Source organism: Chiroxiphia lanceolata, chromosome 11 (genome assembly GCF_009829145.1).
Source record: "Chiroxiphia lanceolata isolate bChiLan1 chromosome 11, bChiLan1.pri, whole genome shotgun sequence".
NCBI classification, from domain to species: domain Eukaryota; kingdom Metazoa; phylum Chordata; class Aves; order Passeriformes; family Pipridae; genus Chiroxiphia; species Chiroxiphia lanceolata.
This window is the reverse complement of record NC_045647.1, coordinates 2,636,797-2,654,100: the sequence shown is the minus strand read 5'-3', so window position 1 is coordinate 2,654,100 and position 17,304 is coordinate 2,636,797. Positions and strand designations below refer to the sequence as shown.

The following is a 17,304-nucleotide window of genomic DNA, read 5'->3' as shown; positions in this document are numbered from 1 at the left end:
CCTGCTTCATAAAACCATCTAAATGGGATTAACTCATGTGACTCATTACAGAGCCATCTGAAAACAGGCACAGAATGGGAACTGAACTCTTTGAGGTTATAATGAATTTGGGGATGAACTGACCCCTCACACTTGGCTGTGATAGAAACCATGACAACTGACTTTTGTCTACAATTAATGTATTGAACTCTAAATAGCCAGGATATTACTCATGTACTTACAAGGAAATTGTATTAAAGTGACCTCAAATGATACTTAAATTAATTATGTAGTGCATGAGTCAGCAGCTGTTTGAAATGAAGAAGCAGAGCAGAGTGCAGCCTTCAGTAGTATATTAAAACACAATTTAAATTAAACTCGATGCCATTTTGTCTCAATGTGGAATGTAAATCTCAGGATAAAAAATGTAAATCTCAGGATCAGACTTTCTGTTAAATCAATACTAAATGCCAATTTCAGTAACAAACAACCAACATGGTAAGGACTTCATATTAAATTATTGTAATATATAAAATATTTCAAGCAAGCAGTGGCTCGTTGAAGCCCAGATTTTCTGAACTAAACACAACAAACACCTGTTTAGTGCCCCAATGTTCCCTTTTATTTCCCAATTTACCAATCTTTTAGGGTACAAGAATTCCCCTATAATTAGTTGATTGCTTTAGGTTGTGAAATCCATGGTGATCCTGGAATATGAATCACTGGAGGAGCAGCACGGTTTGGTGATAGACAAGATATTTTTACATCCATGTTTTGTAGCTGCAAATGTAGCCTGTTCCTTCAGCTTTTTTTTCCCACAAAGCTTTCATTTTTCAAAATTTTGTCATCTTCCTCATTCTTGCTAAAGGATCGTCTTTTAACCAGCCCAGTGTCCTGGGCCAGCTGAGTTAAAAGATCCTGGGAGCTCACTTTTACAGCCACATGTTCAGGTTTTTTGAAGGCTTAAAAATAGACAGAAAATTAAATATTCCATATTCCCAGGCACCAGGGGCAGATCACAACGGCCCTTTTGTCCTGATCTTGCTGCCAATTAAAGGAAGAGCAAACTCTCCCAGTGACTTCAGTGAGATAAGTTAATTTATACCTGGGTATAAATTAACTCCATTGATTTCAATGGAGCTCTGCTGGTTTTCACTACATGACATCCTGAAATGTGTTTGATGGTAACAGTCAAACTGCAGTTATGGGCAAAACTTCTTTGATTTATTACATGGATGGTTCACATCAATTTAGGAGCAATAGAACTGAGTGGGAAAATTAGGAACTAGTCTCAATGCTGAGCAGAGCAGCTCTGTGGGCTGGGCTTTGAAAGGTAATTCAGGTTGTTAAATGACATTGGTCAGTCATTTCTTCCTTGTTCCTGCCTCAATTCTACCAGACATGTAGAATGAAAATGGTTTTGACCTATAAATTAATTTTAAATCTAAGGATTAAACGTCCCGTACAGGCAGAGCTGGGTATTATTACCCCCCAAAATGGTAATTCAATCACTCAGAAATCAAACTACCCTCTATATCCTCTTTACATGGAAAAAATAATATTCCCTCCAACCCTTATTTTCCAGCAGAGCTTTTTTATGTGACTCAACAAGGGTCTTTGGGGTTTTCTTGCAAGTGCCTTAGGGGACAAAATAAAATAGAGTAAAACATTCACAGTGACACAGTGAGGGAACAGATTAGACTTTTTTTATTTCCATAACCCATTGCTATTTAAATGAGATAATCTGATCTAAGCACAACACCAGAGGCAAGAAGGCTGATGAAGATAAACTCAGAGATCATTACTTTAAATCCTGTGTGCTTGCTCTGGGTATATATGAAAACCAGCTCCTGATGCTGGTGCTGAAATTTAAACATTGTTTGATAGGAATATGTTAAGAAAGAGCACTCGCTTTCTGGATTAAAGATCTAGGCAGGATTTTGAGAAGTTGGGATGAACAGACCTGTCCAAAGTGCTGAATAAAATCAAATAATTGTCTCTTGACACCAAAACTGTCTTGAGTTTTCCTCCTGTGGCTGCTCCTGGCTCCTGCTGTTGTGCAAGGTGGGTTGCCAACAATATCATATTGAGGGGAAGATTTTATTTTTAAGTTTTAATATTTTATTGCTGTCTGAAGCATCCCTCAGGTGCCCCTCAGACTGTTATTTGGCTGTGGGTTCCAGGGTTGGTTCTCCACCAGGCTGCACTAACATCACCTCATCTCTGCCTCTCTGGTCCCTCCATTCTCTCCTCTGTCAATGAGGGTTTATGGATTCTGTTCAATGCTGGAATGCAGGGAATAATATGATCATAAATACATTGCAAAAGCCATCTTTCCACCCTTTTCTGTCAACCAACTTAGGAATAATACAGGTTTTGCAGAGCTTAGATAAGGAGAGACACAGGCATTGCTTGATTTTTCCAGTTACTGGGGTAACAAACAGGTCTGTTGGTAGCTCCCTACTCATCAGGATGTGTAAAATCCCAATTTACATCACCTTCCCTGTGAATATCTGAGCTTCTCTGCTTCCTTCTTCCAAATCTCCAAAGTTTTTTACTGCTCAGGAAGAGGAGGAGTTACCTTATTATTTCTTCAGTTCTTCAGTCTTCCTCCTGGACAGCTCATCCAAATTTTCTGTGCCCCTCCCATTCCTACAGGGAGATGACACCTCTTTGACCTGGTTCCTGGTGGCTTCAAATAAATACCTGCACAGAGAGGTGGCCTTTGCAACTGTCCTTTGCACTGCTGAGGGTCCTGACCCCATCAAGGAAGCAAATGGATTTTCTAGGGTTAAAGATAAGGAAAAAGGAAAATGTCAGTAAATGCCACCAGGTCCTTAAAATTAGCTACAGACAACATAAATATTCAAAGCCCAGCCAGCCAGTCTGACCTGCATTCTGCAAATGAGGCAGTGTTTTTACACAGTCCTGTGGGCTTATTGCCTTAAAATCAATTGAAGGTGCAACTGCAACCTCCAGGGTTGTGTTTTGGTCCTTTGTTTCAAAACTGCTAAATTGGAGAGAGGAATTTCCTGATGTGAAGTGTCCTGATCCCCCTTTGGGTCACAGAGTGATGAATATTGAATACATCACATCCCACTCTCTGCCTGCAGTCTCTTTGCAGATTTATTGTTGGCATAACAGCACCTTAAGGAAGGGAACAGCAGACCATATATTTTAAGACAAGTGACATCTTTGCTATTTCTAACAGCAAATTGTGGAGATGAACTAGTCCAGCCTGGAAATGTTCAGGGTTCTCTGAACAATCAGAGGCTTTCAGAGATCTGCTGATTAGTCAGAGAATGATAATAATCAGGTCTCCCTTGGACAACATGGGAGTTCTCATGATTTGGGGGAACAAGGACCCTGAAAGTTGTATTTCTGTAAATGACTTGTAAGCATCTGGCAGGAGGGGGGTGACACTACAGTGACCTCAGGAGAGTGAGGAGTGACACTTAAAGAGAAGCCTTTCCATTCTGTTTCCATTCTGGGGGGTGCCACGAGGTTCAGCTTCACATCAGTGACCAACAACCATCCTCTGGGACAACAAAGCCAGCAGAGGACAGAACCTGATGCCCTGAAATTCAGTGCTGGCATGGGCAGGACAGGGGTGGTGACCACGGACAGGCACCAGCTCTTCCCTGCCTTTCACAGACAACAAATTATTTGGCCCTTGACAAGATGCAAAAAGAGGGATTGTGAGTGTATTATGGAGAGGATGGGCTACGAAATTATTTAGCTCCTTTACCTGATTTCTGTTCTTAGAAGGACTTCTTAAAGATGTTCCTAATTGCACCACAGCTTTGCTCTCCTCCACACCCAGCTGGGATAATCCAGGGGTGCTGAGGGAAGACACTGTCTCAGGGAGGTGGTTTCCTAAAGAAGAAGCTGATTCTCCAGCACCCAGAGGCTCTGGCACAGGCTGGTGTGGGCAGTGAGAGTAGGGAGAGAAGGTCTCTCAGGTGTGACCTTCATGCTCATCTTCCTCTGGTACCTCATTTACTTTCCCCTTGGAGGGAACAGATCATTTGTCCATGTCTGACATGGACCAGCAGCATCCTGGCTTAAAACTGGTATTCCAGAAACTTCCATACATATGCTCAGGTACACAAACAGGACTTAATACTTATGGAATTGCCAGGAAAAACATTATTATAAAAAAAGACAAGAGAGTGTGTGCAAGGTGGAGGAAAAGACATCATAGAGAGGAAGGGAAATTAATGTATTTGTCCAACCTGTCACCTAGCATCACATTTGGAAAATATCATCCCAAACATTGCCTTAAACTGGAGAGTGAGTGAGTGAGTGAGTCAGTGAGTGAGTGAGTGGCAGAGAGTGAGCTGCTTGTCCCTGTTCAGTTCTGGAAGGTCTTTCACAGAGCTCGTCCCTCTGGATTTCATTTCAAGGACGAGAATGAGCAATTTCTGTACTTGCATTTGCTCTCTTTTATCAGAAGGAAAAACTGTTTCTAACTCGAGGGCAAAATCCAGACAAAACAAGGCAGTGTGTGAGAAAAGTGAATCTCTGACCTCAGGGCAAGGTGACATAAAGGAGGAATCTTCTGGTGGCAGAGGGCTGTACTTGGGAAGCCTGGCAGCAGTTCTGGCTCTACCACTTGCTGCCCACTTGACCAGGAGGATGTTACAGAGCTCTGTGGAGTTTTCAGATATTTCCTTCACTGCTCAGTTCAGAGAGAGATATATTATTGCCCAGAGAAGCTGTGGCTGCCCCATCCCTGGAAGTGTCCAAGGCCAGCTTGGAGCAACCTGGGCTGGTGGAAGGTGTCCCTGCCTGTGGTAGGGGGTGGAACGAGATGAGCTTTAAGGTCCCTTTCAACCCAAACCACTCCGTGATTCTGTGATGGTCACACCAGTTTGTGGTTTCAGCTGCCCTGCTAATGAAGCACATGCAAAAAATGGTAATAACCCCAATAAAGAAGTGCCAACCTGCATCAGGAGCCACGAGCTGGAGCGACCCCAAGAAGGGCTCAGCAGTGGCATTGCTGTGCCTGCACAGATCCCAAGGGCAGTTTGATCACTTCCTTTGAAAAGCAAGAATTAGGGCTTTGAATGAAAACCTCAACCCTTATATTTAATGGATTTAAGCGGATTTGAAGCTTTTCACTAAAGAGACACAAACCCACCTCAAAGCTCTCGTTCTGAGTGGACATCAGAGCAACTCTACCATGTTTCCCAAGGAAACCACCTGCTGGACACAGGGAATCATGTTTAATATTCTCTGCCACAGGCTGGACTCACGTCTGAGAAGAATCTTCCTCATTATCCTTCATCTCTAAGAAAAACATCTTTTTTGAACTCCCCTGAGTGCCCAGCCATGTGGTGGAAAGGAGGGTAGAGCTCAGATGCTGCTTGGAGGGTGCACTTTCAAATTGGAGCTTGCATTGATTTAGCTGTCAGGAAGCTGCTATTTGCAGTTCCTGAAGTTCAGTGGAGCATGCTGGAATTCATGGAAATCATTACCAGAGCTTTATGTTTTCTATATGGCTCTAGTGTATAAGTCTCTTCTATAGTCTGAAAGGCCTAACCTGTTTTTACACTGTTTGAGTAATTATTGCTTTCTAATCTCTTCAATTAGTTTCTTTACATTAATTTTTTTCCTATTATTTACATTTTACATTATTTTCTTCTGTTTCATATCAAGCCATTTCATCTCCCTGTACAAAAACCTCATTAACTTTGTAAAATAACATCCTGGTACCTTAGAAGTCGTTATTTTTTTTCTTTTATTTTTTTTTGTTTGCAACAGCTTCAAAGATAATTCAATTTTACTTTATTATCACTGCCAAGAAGTTGAAATTAGCAGGTGATTAAGCACTTCAAATATTTTGAGCATTTTCTGTTGTAAGCAATGGAAAAATTAAATATAAAAAAATTAAGCTTAAGAAGGCACAATAATATATCAGTGAAAGAGTTTAGTGAAGCACAACATTTCAAAGTAAAATTGCTAGTTTAAAGTAATGACTTTAAATTGAAAGAAAGTGGGTTTGGATTGGATATTGGGGAGAAATTCTTCCCTGTGTGGGTGGTGAGGCCCTGGCACAGATTATTCCATGTTTGCCCCATCCCTGGAAGTGTCCAAGGCCAGGCTGGACAAGGCTTGGAGCAACCTGGGCTAGTGGAAGGTCTCCCTGCCCATGGCAGGGGGTGGGATGAGATGAGCTTTAAGGTCCCCTCCAACCCAAACCATTCCATGATTCCATGAAAATATAACTGACTATAATTTTTCCAGTTCATATTAAATATTTGGGGAAGAGCTTGTTTTGGAAACTCCAGATCAGTTACAAATGAGCACAAACTAAGCTTGGGAGAAGCCAAAACAGCCTGTTGGATGTCTCACTTCACCCTTTCACCTGACTTTTAAGGCATTTGTTTGAGAGATCATTATTAGAGCAGAGCATTTCGTTTGGGAATGTTAAATTAATGCTCCCCAATTCAGAGCTGCTCCATCTTGATCCAACAGGTTGTGGTCATCAAAGACTTACAACATGGAATCCCTTGGAGTTTCCTCATCAAATCCATTATATTTTAATCTTCATAACTGATGCCCCAATTAAATTGACACATGAAACCTTAGAATTTATTATGGAGAGAGTGATGGACATGGAATCACAGAGCAGTTTGGGTTGGAAGGGGCCTTAAAGATCATCTCATTCCATGTCCTGCGTGAGATGGAGAGAAACCCAGCTGCAACCTTTAATTTTCCACCAGCAGAAAAGGGATGTCAGGGGGCAGCAAGAACCAGAAGGATTTATTTATTTTTTTTTTCAGAAAACACACCTTGCAAAAATAAAAAGAAAAAAAATAAAATCTGCTTTCCTTAGAAATGGAAATCCAGCCCAAACTTCCACGCTGTTGAACATTTCCATGCTGTTGAACATTCCCCCCCCAGCAGCTCTGCACACACCAACATGGGTGAAGGTCTTGCCCACCAGCTTTTAAGAGCTGCAACAATATCTGCCACTTCCACGTAATCCCAGGCTGATCATCCCTCCCATTGTTTGCAGAAGCTGGAAAATAAAACGTCTCTAGCTATTGATTTGCTACTTCTTTTTCATTTAGAGCCCATTGATCGCTGTTTATGTGTGTGTGTTTCTTGTTGAGCAGGAATTAACATTGAAAACTTCTTGGAATTCGCTGCATTTGCACCCACTTGACATTCCTGAGGCACCACAATCACTTTAACTCCAGGGTTCCAAATTCTGATTCCTTTTCTCCTCCAATCTCTTGGCAGCAGAAGATTCCTAAACAAAATCCTTTATATATATATATATATATATATATATATATATATATTATTATTATAGTTGACACTTGCCTTGGACAGAAAGTGTGGTTGTCACAGAGACTGAGCTCCCAGAGTGATTTCAAAGCACCCAGTATGATTTAGGCTGTGGTTCTGGTGCCTACATTACAAAAATAAACCTCTTAGGGATGGGAGGTGTTTTTTCATCACTGGCTGAAAGAGGAACTCTCGTGATTGCCACTAAAATTGCTGCTGGTGTGTGCATGGGAAGCCAACTCTGAGACATGTCCTGATCTGTGATTTGGGAAAAATATGGATGGATTAGTCTACTGGGGCCACGAGGAGGGGCTGGGTGTATGGGAATATCTGAGATAGCCCTGAACCCTCCTTTGACTGCAGTTATTTCCATCTGTAGAGCAGTTCTCTCACTGCTCTTACATTCACATCTTAGACTTTTCCTACTCTTGGCTCTGTCAGCTCCAAGCACATTTTCCAGGAGACAGGATCATAGTCCTGAACCAGCAAAAAATATTTTTATTTTTAATTACCTTGTGTTTGTTTTTCACTCTCCAGAACACCCCTTTTCTATATTATTTCATGTTGGGTTAAACTCTTAAAAAAAATAATTAAAAATTAAAAGCAATGTTCAGTTTTCATGGAATGACACAGTTCCAGGAACTGGAGAGAAAACCCCACAGGTACCACGGCAGGATTTATGTCACTAATTGCTGGAACTGATGGCACAGTTATCATAATTAGCATCCAAACAGAGAAAAGGCTCTCTGAGGCTTCTGCAGGAGTCAAGAGGGGAACAAGAGGGCAACTTTTGAATAGTGAAGGTGGAGTTCATGCAGAGGGGCCTGCAGTCCCTGTTTTCCTGTGTCTCTCTCCTCTGTCTGTACAAAGTCCACTCAGAGGTGACAATCCCTGTCCTTAGGTCAGCCTAAGGAGGACACTGCCTAAGCTCAGCTTTGCAGCAGAGAGGTAAAAATTATAGACTTTAATTATAGCCTCTGTGCCTTTATTTTGATATATTTGATTTTTAGACTCTTTTAGAACTTCAGCAACAGGATTTTTTTCTTTTCTTTTGCATAGCATAATGCCAGGGTATTTTGTCCTTCGTTCAATATTAATACAAGCTTTATTGTTCTATTCTAATTACGATCTCATTATTAAAGGGGCACTGTGTTTTCCTCTGACAGATATTGCATCTCCCTGTTAGTGGATCTTGGTGATTCCACGCTTATCATTATTAATAATTTGTAGCAATTGGATCGGTATTAGAATATTACTCTGCTAAATCACTTTTGCTGCTAATTAAGGCACTATCTGTGACATTGTTTAGCTCCAAACATCATGTTCCTGCTTTTCAGCCCGCTCTAATTACCTGTAACTCATTGATTTCTACCTATAACTCAGGTCTTTTAATCCAGACTCCCGAGCTTTGCCGTGGTGGGAGCTGCTGTTGGTGGGAATGAGAAGTTCTCGTGGACAAAGATATTTGTAATGACAAACTCACCTTTCACTGCAGCTCCTTAGAAACAGAATAATTGTACTTGATGCTTCCAAACTGGGCACAGCAGCAGGAGGAGGGTTTTGAGGGAAAAGTGAAAGATTACTGAAGTTATCCAGCTATTGGAGGCATCAGTGAGGAAAGTCAGCGTGGCTTTAAATTGCTGTGTCTGCACAAAGCTCTGTGAGATCAGATCTGTCACACTCTTCCCTGGGATAATATATTTTCCGAAGAAGCAACATCACTTCATTATTTGCCTGGGAATATTATTCACTTTGGCTGCCAAACAAACAGAAGACACAAAAAGGTCATACTTGAGTCGGGAGTGAAAACTCACATTAATGGCCAGGGGCCTTCCTGGTGCATGTCCAAAAAGAGCAGGATTCTGTTTCAGTGGCAGGACATCTGACATATCCTGGATATTGGAGGCATTTTGCACAGATGGAGGAAAATCCAAACCACTATTTCTTTGCAATTCTTTATGTTGTCACTGTAGTGGAGTGTAAAAAGGTGTAAAAAGGTGGTGGATATTTGTGTGAATATGATAAAATCATAGAATGGTGGACTGTTTTGGGTTGGAAAGGACCTTAAAGCTCATCTCATTCTGCCCTGTCATGGGCAGGGACACCTTCCACTGTTCCAGGTTGCTCCAAGACCCGTCCAACCTGGCCTTGGACACTTCCAGGGATGGGGCAGCCACAGCTTCTCTGGGCAACCTGTGCCAGGGCCTCCCCACCTCCAGCTCCAGCAGCAGCTGCATCCTACAGATCTGGGTTCTGAGGCAGGCAGGGATTCAGGCACTCCAGCATCCCTGCAGAGCCAAGGGGAGGTTATTTATAAGCACTTATCTCCTCTGTGGGTACAGTGTTTGCCAAAAGATTTCCTTAAAGCAGATGCAAAGCTCGTTATGGTTTGGGAGAATTGTCTGGGGAAGCAGAAGGGTGTTATCAAATCAGAGGACATTGTCCTGTGGAAGTGGCCTGTCTTTTGTAGGATTGCTGCGTGCCCTTGGCCAGCCCGGGGTTTGTGTTGCTCCTCCCAACCCTCAGGCCAATCTCTATCTCACAGACTGTGCCCTGAGCTCACCCTGGAAAAGGACTTTGTAGTTTAGACTAAAATCTACCCAAACTCTGACTCACGTGCTCAGAGGGCCCTCCCTCCAATCCCAAAGTGACTTCTGGAATGCAATTCCTTCATCCTCTAATACTGCCTCACTTCATGCACTTATGCCAAATAGTTCTTGATGATTTATTATCTTTCTACAGCTTAGAAAAAAAACGTGTATCAATACAGGTAATGACAACAAAACTCCAGGTGTTAATCTCTAGTAACTCCTTATTGAGCATTAACCAGATTCATATTTCAGTCATTTTAGTCTAAAACTACTGAAATCACTGATGTTATAATGCAACTTAAATCAGAATATAACATGATACCTCCAACTACTGTTTCTATTTAAATTTATTCTGATTTACACTGAATATAGTAGAAATAAAAGAGTTTTTTTCTGCATCTTTCCAATAAACATTTGTGGGTTTGCAAAACACAAATAGTTTGCTCTAGGCCAGAGAAAATGTAACCATTTCTGCAATAGATATTGAATTCATATTTGCCTGACAAGTGACCTTATCAGCTATAACTTGTCATCTCTTAATTAGTCTACATTTATTTTATTCACTCAATTAACCCCCAGCCTCTCCAGGAGATAAGCTGATGATACACCAAAGTGTGTGAGTGGTGCTGCAATTAAATTGGTGCTGCACATGTACTGCACACATTTGCCTCAAAGAAAGGTAAAGCTCATTAATATCCCACCAATCTAACTGCAAATTGAAATAATTCTTATTGCCAGTGATGCCACTGACTTGGAAGAGGAACAACAATGCCTTCTCTTCAGAGAATCCAAGAATAACCACGTTAGACTGAGTGCACAGTGAGATTTAGAGACCAGGAGTATTATTAAATCATATATTATTCAACCTCTGTGTTATTAAATGACAGGGGTTTATAATTGCTCTTGGAAGTTTCCTTTTCTAGGAAATCATAAATAAGCACCCCCTCTAAAATCTGAAGCCACGTGAAGTTTGTCTGGATTCCAGGTTCATTTTTGCTTCCATAGTTATTTTCATGACTTTCCATGATGGAATGTTTAAATTGATAATTTCTGGAGATGGACAGAATGACAATTTTAGGAACAGGATAAACCTGCATTTCTACACTTCCAGAGACAGAGAGCTGCAGATTAAAAGTTTTGAATTTAATTTCTTCACCAGACAAATGGCCAAATCCTTAACTTTTATAAAATATTATTGTGTTTGACAGATCCAAAAGGTCATTTGTGTGGAAAAGGGTGAAATCCTACGAGTAGAATCCAGCCTGATTTACATTTTGTGCCCTAAAATAAATTGGTTTTATGGTTTGGAATAAAAAACCTAAACCCTAAGATTGGAAAAATCAACAGAAATTCATTTAAATTTTAAGGAAACCTCATCTGAATCAATATTTATGTCCCAGCCTATGTGCAAAATGCTGTCTTGTGCATATACATAATTTACAGGGAGAAGTTGAGACAAAAGCATTTTTGTGAGTCCAAAAGTGGTCATGCTTTGCAAATCAAAATAATAAAACAACAATATGTTCTATTGCCCTGAAATTTTACTTAAATATCTGTATATTTTTCAAGATATTAGAAGTGGGAAAACACAAACATGAAGAAAATAAATGTGTTGAAAGAAGACGTGTTATAAATTCAGTTGGATACAATTATAGAGGAGAGGGAACATGTAATATCCTGCTTTCTTTCCTTTAAAACTCTGCAGCCTAAACCTGCCTGAATTAGAGCAGCATCTATCATTGATTATGTCATTCTCAGAAATATGGCCTTCAGCAGGTTTGTCATAACTCTACTGGTGATGCTCCACACGGGCACGGCAACATCACTCACCAGGACACAATTTCCCAACTACTACAAGCCAAGCAAATCTGTTCCCAGCCTTCTGGGATGAGCTTTCCTGGAGATGGATGGCACCAGGCTGTGATGGATGGGCTGGAACAGAGCAGTGCCTCAGCCCTCTGGGGTGCCTTTCCACTGGAGTGCTCAGGATCCCCAGGAAAGGACAGGGATTTAAACACCGAAATCCCACTGAAAGCAGGGGCTGTCCCATCCCTGGAAGTGCCCAAGACCAGGTTGGGTAGGGCTTGGAACAACCTGGGATAGTGGGAAGGTGTCTCTGCCCATGGCAAGAAGCAGAACAAGATCTTGAAGATCCCTTCCCACCCAAACCACTCCATGATTCAATGAACAAGAGCCTGAATTCAAGTAACGCTCAGCCTTCTGTATTTACAACATGAAATTCTCCACCACCTCCATCTCTTTTGATTTATTTTTAGATGTAATATCATCTTTACATTATTTTAGCCTGTTGGGGTTTGCCTTTGCATATTTTTTTGTTTTCTCTTTGCATGTATTACATTTATCTGCTCATATTTCCCCCACAATTAAACCCTCTCTACCCCAGCTCAAGTTCCTGCATTGTGTCCTCCTTCCTTTGCCACATCACAGGATCAAAACACTTCTCTTTTTTTTTTCTTTTTTTTTTTTTTTTTGTCAAATCTGCTTCAGTTTGAATTTCACCAGTGGCACAGATGAGACAACTAATCCAATTTCCCTCTATGCAGAGAGTCCTCTTGCATTTCTCTCTGCAATTCTCCTTTTTCCCTGAATAGCCGTCATTTAATGCCCCCTTATCTTGGATGGCACTCATTTAGTGGTTTATTAAGCAGTAATTCAGCAGCCTGTTATCAGTTCCTACTAGAGCTGGGAAAAATATGCCATCCAAGTATGCAAGATTTCTGCAGAATTACAGCGTTTTTTGGGATTTTTGGATTAGAGAAAAATTACCCCAAAGTAATAGATATGAAATGTTTTCCCTGCATTTCATTATTGGCCTCGTGCTAAAGCTCCCATCAGGCTGTTCCAAATGGAGATTGCCTCATCCTATTTCTGTTTCCAGCCCAAGCAGTAAAATTCCACAAAATCACAGAGAACACAATGGGCTGAGAGATCCTAAACCTGGACTCAGTCCTTCTGCCTTCACTCATGTCCTTCCTGAAGATTTCCTGGTGGGGAAAAGGCATAATGCTTAGATTCATTTTTTGGAGCTTCTTAAAAATCAGAGAGTTGAAGTGAAATAAAGGGTAGAAACCAAAGTGTGCCCTAAGCACTAAATACAGCAGCACAGAGGGATCAATGTAAATCCCAGCTGGAGAAAATGGGTTTGCAAAAGAATTTTGATGATATCAGAGGCAAAGGCAGGATTGGAAATGGTACCTTTTAAGTTCTGCATGAAAATAGAAGGGTTTTTTTAATTGATAAATCATTCCTGCTTCTTAAAATTGCCAGATTACAATAAATAGTGAAAGTAGAGATAAAAAGGAAGCAGGGAAGAAGGTGATGAGGTAAAAGGAATGAGCTAAATAGGTGGGGAAGTAACTAAATTGGCACAGGCTGTGGAACAGGGCACAGAGTCATGGAAATTGGTTATAAAAGCCTTTTGGTTGTGTTTTCCCTCTGGAAACATGCACACGAGATACAAGAGCACAAACCACAGAAGGTTCCCTGCAGTTCCTGTCATCCCACCCTCCACAGGTTCTTCCATGGACCAAGACCCTCAGCAGGGATTAACAGGGACACCCCAAATCCCTGTATTTTGGGCTGTTGCCGTTTCTGTTTAACACTGAAATGGTGTCAGGCATCGACATCAGGAGAGGAAGGGATTGCCCTGAAGGGATAATCCACTTTCCCAATATTTCCTGTTTTTTGCAGACTGTTGAGGTACCAGCAGCTTTTCCACTTTCCATGCCCTGATTCCCAGTTTCCTGTCGATCCCTTCCCTTCCCTTCCCTTCCCTTCCCTTCCCTTCCCTTCCCTTCCCTTCCCTTCCCTTCCCTTCCCTTCCCTTCCCTTCCCTTCCCTTCCCTTCCCTTCCCTTCCCTTCCCTTCCCTTCCCTTCCCTTCCCTTCCCTTCCCTTCCCTTCCCTTCCCTTCCCTTCCCTTCCCTTCCCTTCCCTTCCCTTCCCTTCCCTTCCCTTCCCTTCCCTTCCCTTCCCTTCCCACCTCTGCTCCAAGGCAGAATTTCAGTGCAGCCTTAACATTTTTCCCTCCTGCCAGTTGGGTTTTGTTTTGCTGTTTATGCTGTCATTTTTTTATTATTATTTTTTTTTTTTTAGAGACTGCATCAGATAAAGGTCATTTTTACTTGAATGGAAAAGCACAGTAATTTTGGCAGTGAGACTTTCCCAGCTTGCTGTACATCAGAAATGTTGATATTAGATCCTTTAAAAGAGAGAGGCTAGACACAAAAAACTGCCTGAGCAACTCAATTGCCAGCAGTTGTTTTTTTTTTCCTCCAAAAAATAAGTGTTTACCAAATCATGTTTGTGGCTCCTGCTAAATTTTAGCATGCCATTACTGGAAGGACTTTAACTTCATTTGTGTTTGCTGAGGGGAAAAAAAAAAAAAAAAAGATCATCAGGAAGATATTGAACAGTCACAAAAGATGATGGTTTCAAATAGAGGCTTTTGGCTGATCTATAATCATTTGCTTTGGCAATTTTATTTGGGAACATTAAGGCTGATGGTTTACACTGTGTTCCTAATTATTGCTGAAATATTGTGCTGAAATGCAGAAAGCAGTGGGTTAGTGGGGATTGCAATGTTCTAACTGGGTTTTAATCAATGAGTGATAATGATAGCTCGTGTTTTGACTTTCCCTGCTTAATTGCCAGCAATAAAGCAGATCTTCATCCATGATGTTCAACAGAGTTCACTTCCATTCATCTCCCTTTATTCTGGTTATTTTTAAAGGGTCTGGGAGCTCTCAGTGCCAGACACAATAACAGAATATCCAACGTTAATTATATTTTGCTTGTTTAATATTTTCCACAACAGAGGGTGACGATGCCCTTTCTGGGGAGCTTTTGTACCTCCCTGTTTTCTGAAATGCAGCAGGTACCCAAAGGTAAAGCCACATTCCATGAAATCCCAACCAGATCTTGCCGTTTAAATCACTATTTTTTTTTCTGCTGCTTATGATAGTTGTGATTTTTTTTTTTTTGGCCAAGATGCCGAAATAATAATTAAACAGAAATATTCCATGCATGAGGCAGATTTGGACAGGAAAGTTCATCTCATCCAAACAGCCCCATCAGGTCTGATCCCCCTCCCACCAAGGGTGGATCTTCACTGGCCGACACTCAATTTTGCAGTAGACTACATCTAATTTTTGGTTAAGAAAGACCATTTTTTTTTTCCTTCAAATTGAAGTTCTAGATTTAGTTTCAATCTACTAAATGGATGTCAATACCCTGATGACAAATGTATGTAAATCAGGCAGCCAAGACAATAAATATTTTGATAATATCCTGCCTGAATAATCTAATTTAAATCAGGACCTGCCTTAGGTTTAAAATGTTATAAATACCCCTGGCATTCCTCTTCAATTACGTGTAAGAAAATAAAGACCTTTTTAATCTTGCCTGCATCACTGCTTAAGATGATTTATTTTCCAAGATTTTCTTCCCAAGTTATCAATCATCCAAAAAAGCAAGAAGGAGGTGGCAGCCTGAAATTTCTAGATCAGATCTTTCTGTGTCCTGAGGATTTTTTTTTTGTTGGGGGAGTAATTTTTGGATTAAAAAATAAATGGTGTCCACTTGTTTTTCTATTATCTTCATGATCTCAATTATTTCTGAATCTTTTTATCTACATATAAAATCATTTCTGGTGGTGTGTTCTTCCTGACTATTTTATTCAGGTCTTTTATTTAAGCCTTAGTGGGAAAAACAAGCACCCTGAAGGAGCCTTTTTCTTCCAGTTATTCAAAATAAATAAGCAAAATTTAAATAACATCGTTTCCTTTGGTAGATTCAAACTATTTCCAAACCAGCCTTTTCCCATTGTATTTTTTCTTATTCCAAAGTGGTTGAATCTTTGCTTCTAAATACCTGCCTGACAATGATGCAGCTGCCAGGAGCTGCAGTACATGGAATTTGCACAGTTCTCCAACACCAATACATTTAAACCATCAATTATAAATTATTGCAGTCAGTATAAATGGAAGAGCAAAGAGAAATTATTAGCAGAGCTCTTCCCTCTTTAACTACGAGTGTGTAATTGCTTGTAAAAATGTATTTGCACTATATATTTATATCCAGTATAAGATAAATACGTGTTATATTTTACAGAGTTTCACCCACAGAGAAGTCTAAGAAAAAATGGAGCATCAGTTGCTTATACTTTGTTCCAGCAGAAGTTGATCCACTGAATTCTAGGAAAGGTTTTCACTGATTTCAAAGCAGTTTGGCTCAGTCTCTGCATGGTAAAAGGAAAAAAAAGCAGAATTGATGGGGCACGAAACTGTATCTACTTAAATTGGGAGCCAAGCTTAGCAGTCATCAGATCTCTGAGTATTTTTTATACTGAAATTACCGGGAAACTAAAAAGGAAAAAACAAACCAAACCAACCAACCAATCAAGAAAAAAAACACATAAAAAAAAATGTTCTAGTGAGTTAGTTTGTATTTGATCAGTATTTCTCCAACAGATTCACTCCCCAAGTCTTTCTGCCGTGGGGCAGGGAGAGAAGAGCCATGAAAGGTGGGAAAAATTTGTGGGAATGGACTTGAAGGTGAAAGGGCTTGGCTGTTCCGGACACTTCAGGTTGCCCAGGAACAGAGGGGAGGAGGAATAAGGAATTTTAGCCTCCTTGAAACCACTCAGAGGGTTTATTTTAACAGACAAAAATGAGAAAAAGAGAGACAGAGCCTTTAGTCCCCTTGATTTCCTCAGGATCTCCAGGAAGGAGGGGATGGAGCAATTCTCTTGTCTCCCTCTGCATCCAGACTCACTGAATGGGAGTGTAGGGCTGCAAAGCAAGAGGTGCAATGAAAAGACTCAGAGGAGGCTGAAATGGAGCTTAAAGGTTGGAAGAATTTTCCCCAAAATGTCTTTATTTTTTGCCTTGTTTTATGCACAGGCAGAACTGAGGTTTCTCAGGTTGTCCTGTGCCTACTCCAGTCAGTGTTTCACTCTCTCCCCCTCTCCCAGAGCATCTCTCAACAGTCACAACAAAATTCTGGAGTCACCACACAAAACCCCAGAGCTGCTCAACACCAGCAGTGGCAAAAATTATCTGACCTTCATTAATCACCATCCTCTAAGACAGTAAAGCACAATTTTGCACTGAACACAGTTCAAGAGAAACAAAGTGGTGGATTTATTTAAGTGGCAGGAAATTCCATGATATAGCTGTTATCTTTTTTTTTTTTCTGTATTATAAATTATTGAATTAAGCCTTCAGTCAGTTTGGCAACGGTGCCAAATGAATATTACAGCAGCACAATGCAGCCAACAGGATCTGTCACTGGATCTGGGGCTCACTTGGAACTGAAATCACAGGGAACCAAATGTTTGTGCAGTAGATTGGAAAAGGTTCATTATTGTTTATTCACCTTGCCTGGTAACACAAAAACCTAATGAAGTGTCACTG

At 40.8% G+C, this 17,304-nt stretch overlaps 1 protein-coding gene across 3 annotated transcripts in view; it reads left to right on the top strand.

The window, feature by feature from the left end:
* The window catches only part of LOC116792487 (contactin-6-like), a 132,528-nt gene that overhangs the window by 28,705 nt on the left and 86,519 nt on the right, over positions 1–17,304 (top strand). The window lies entirely within an intron of this gene.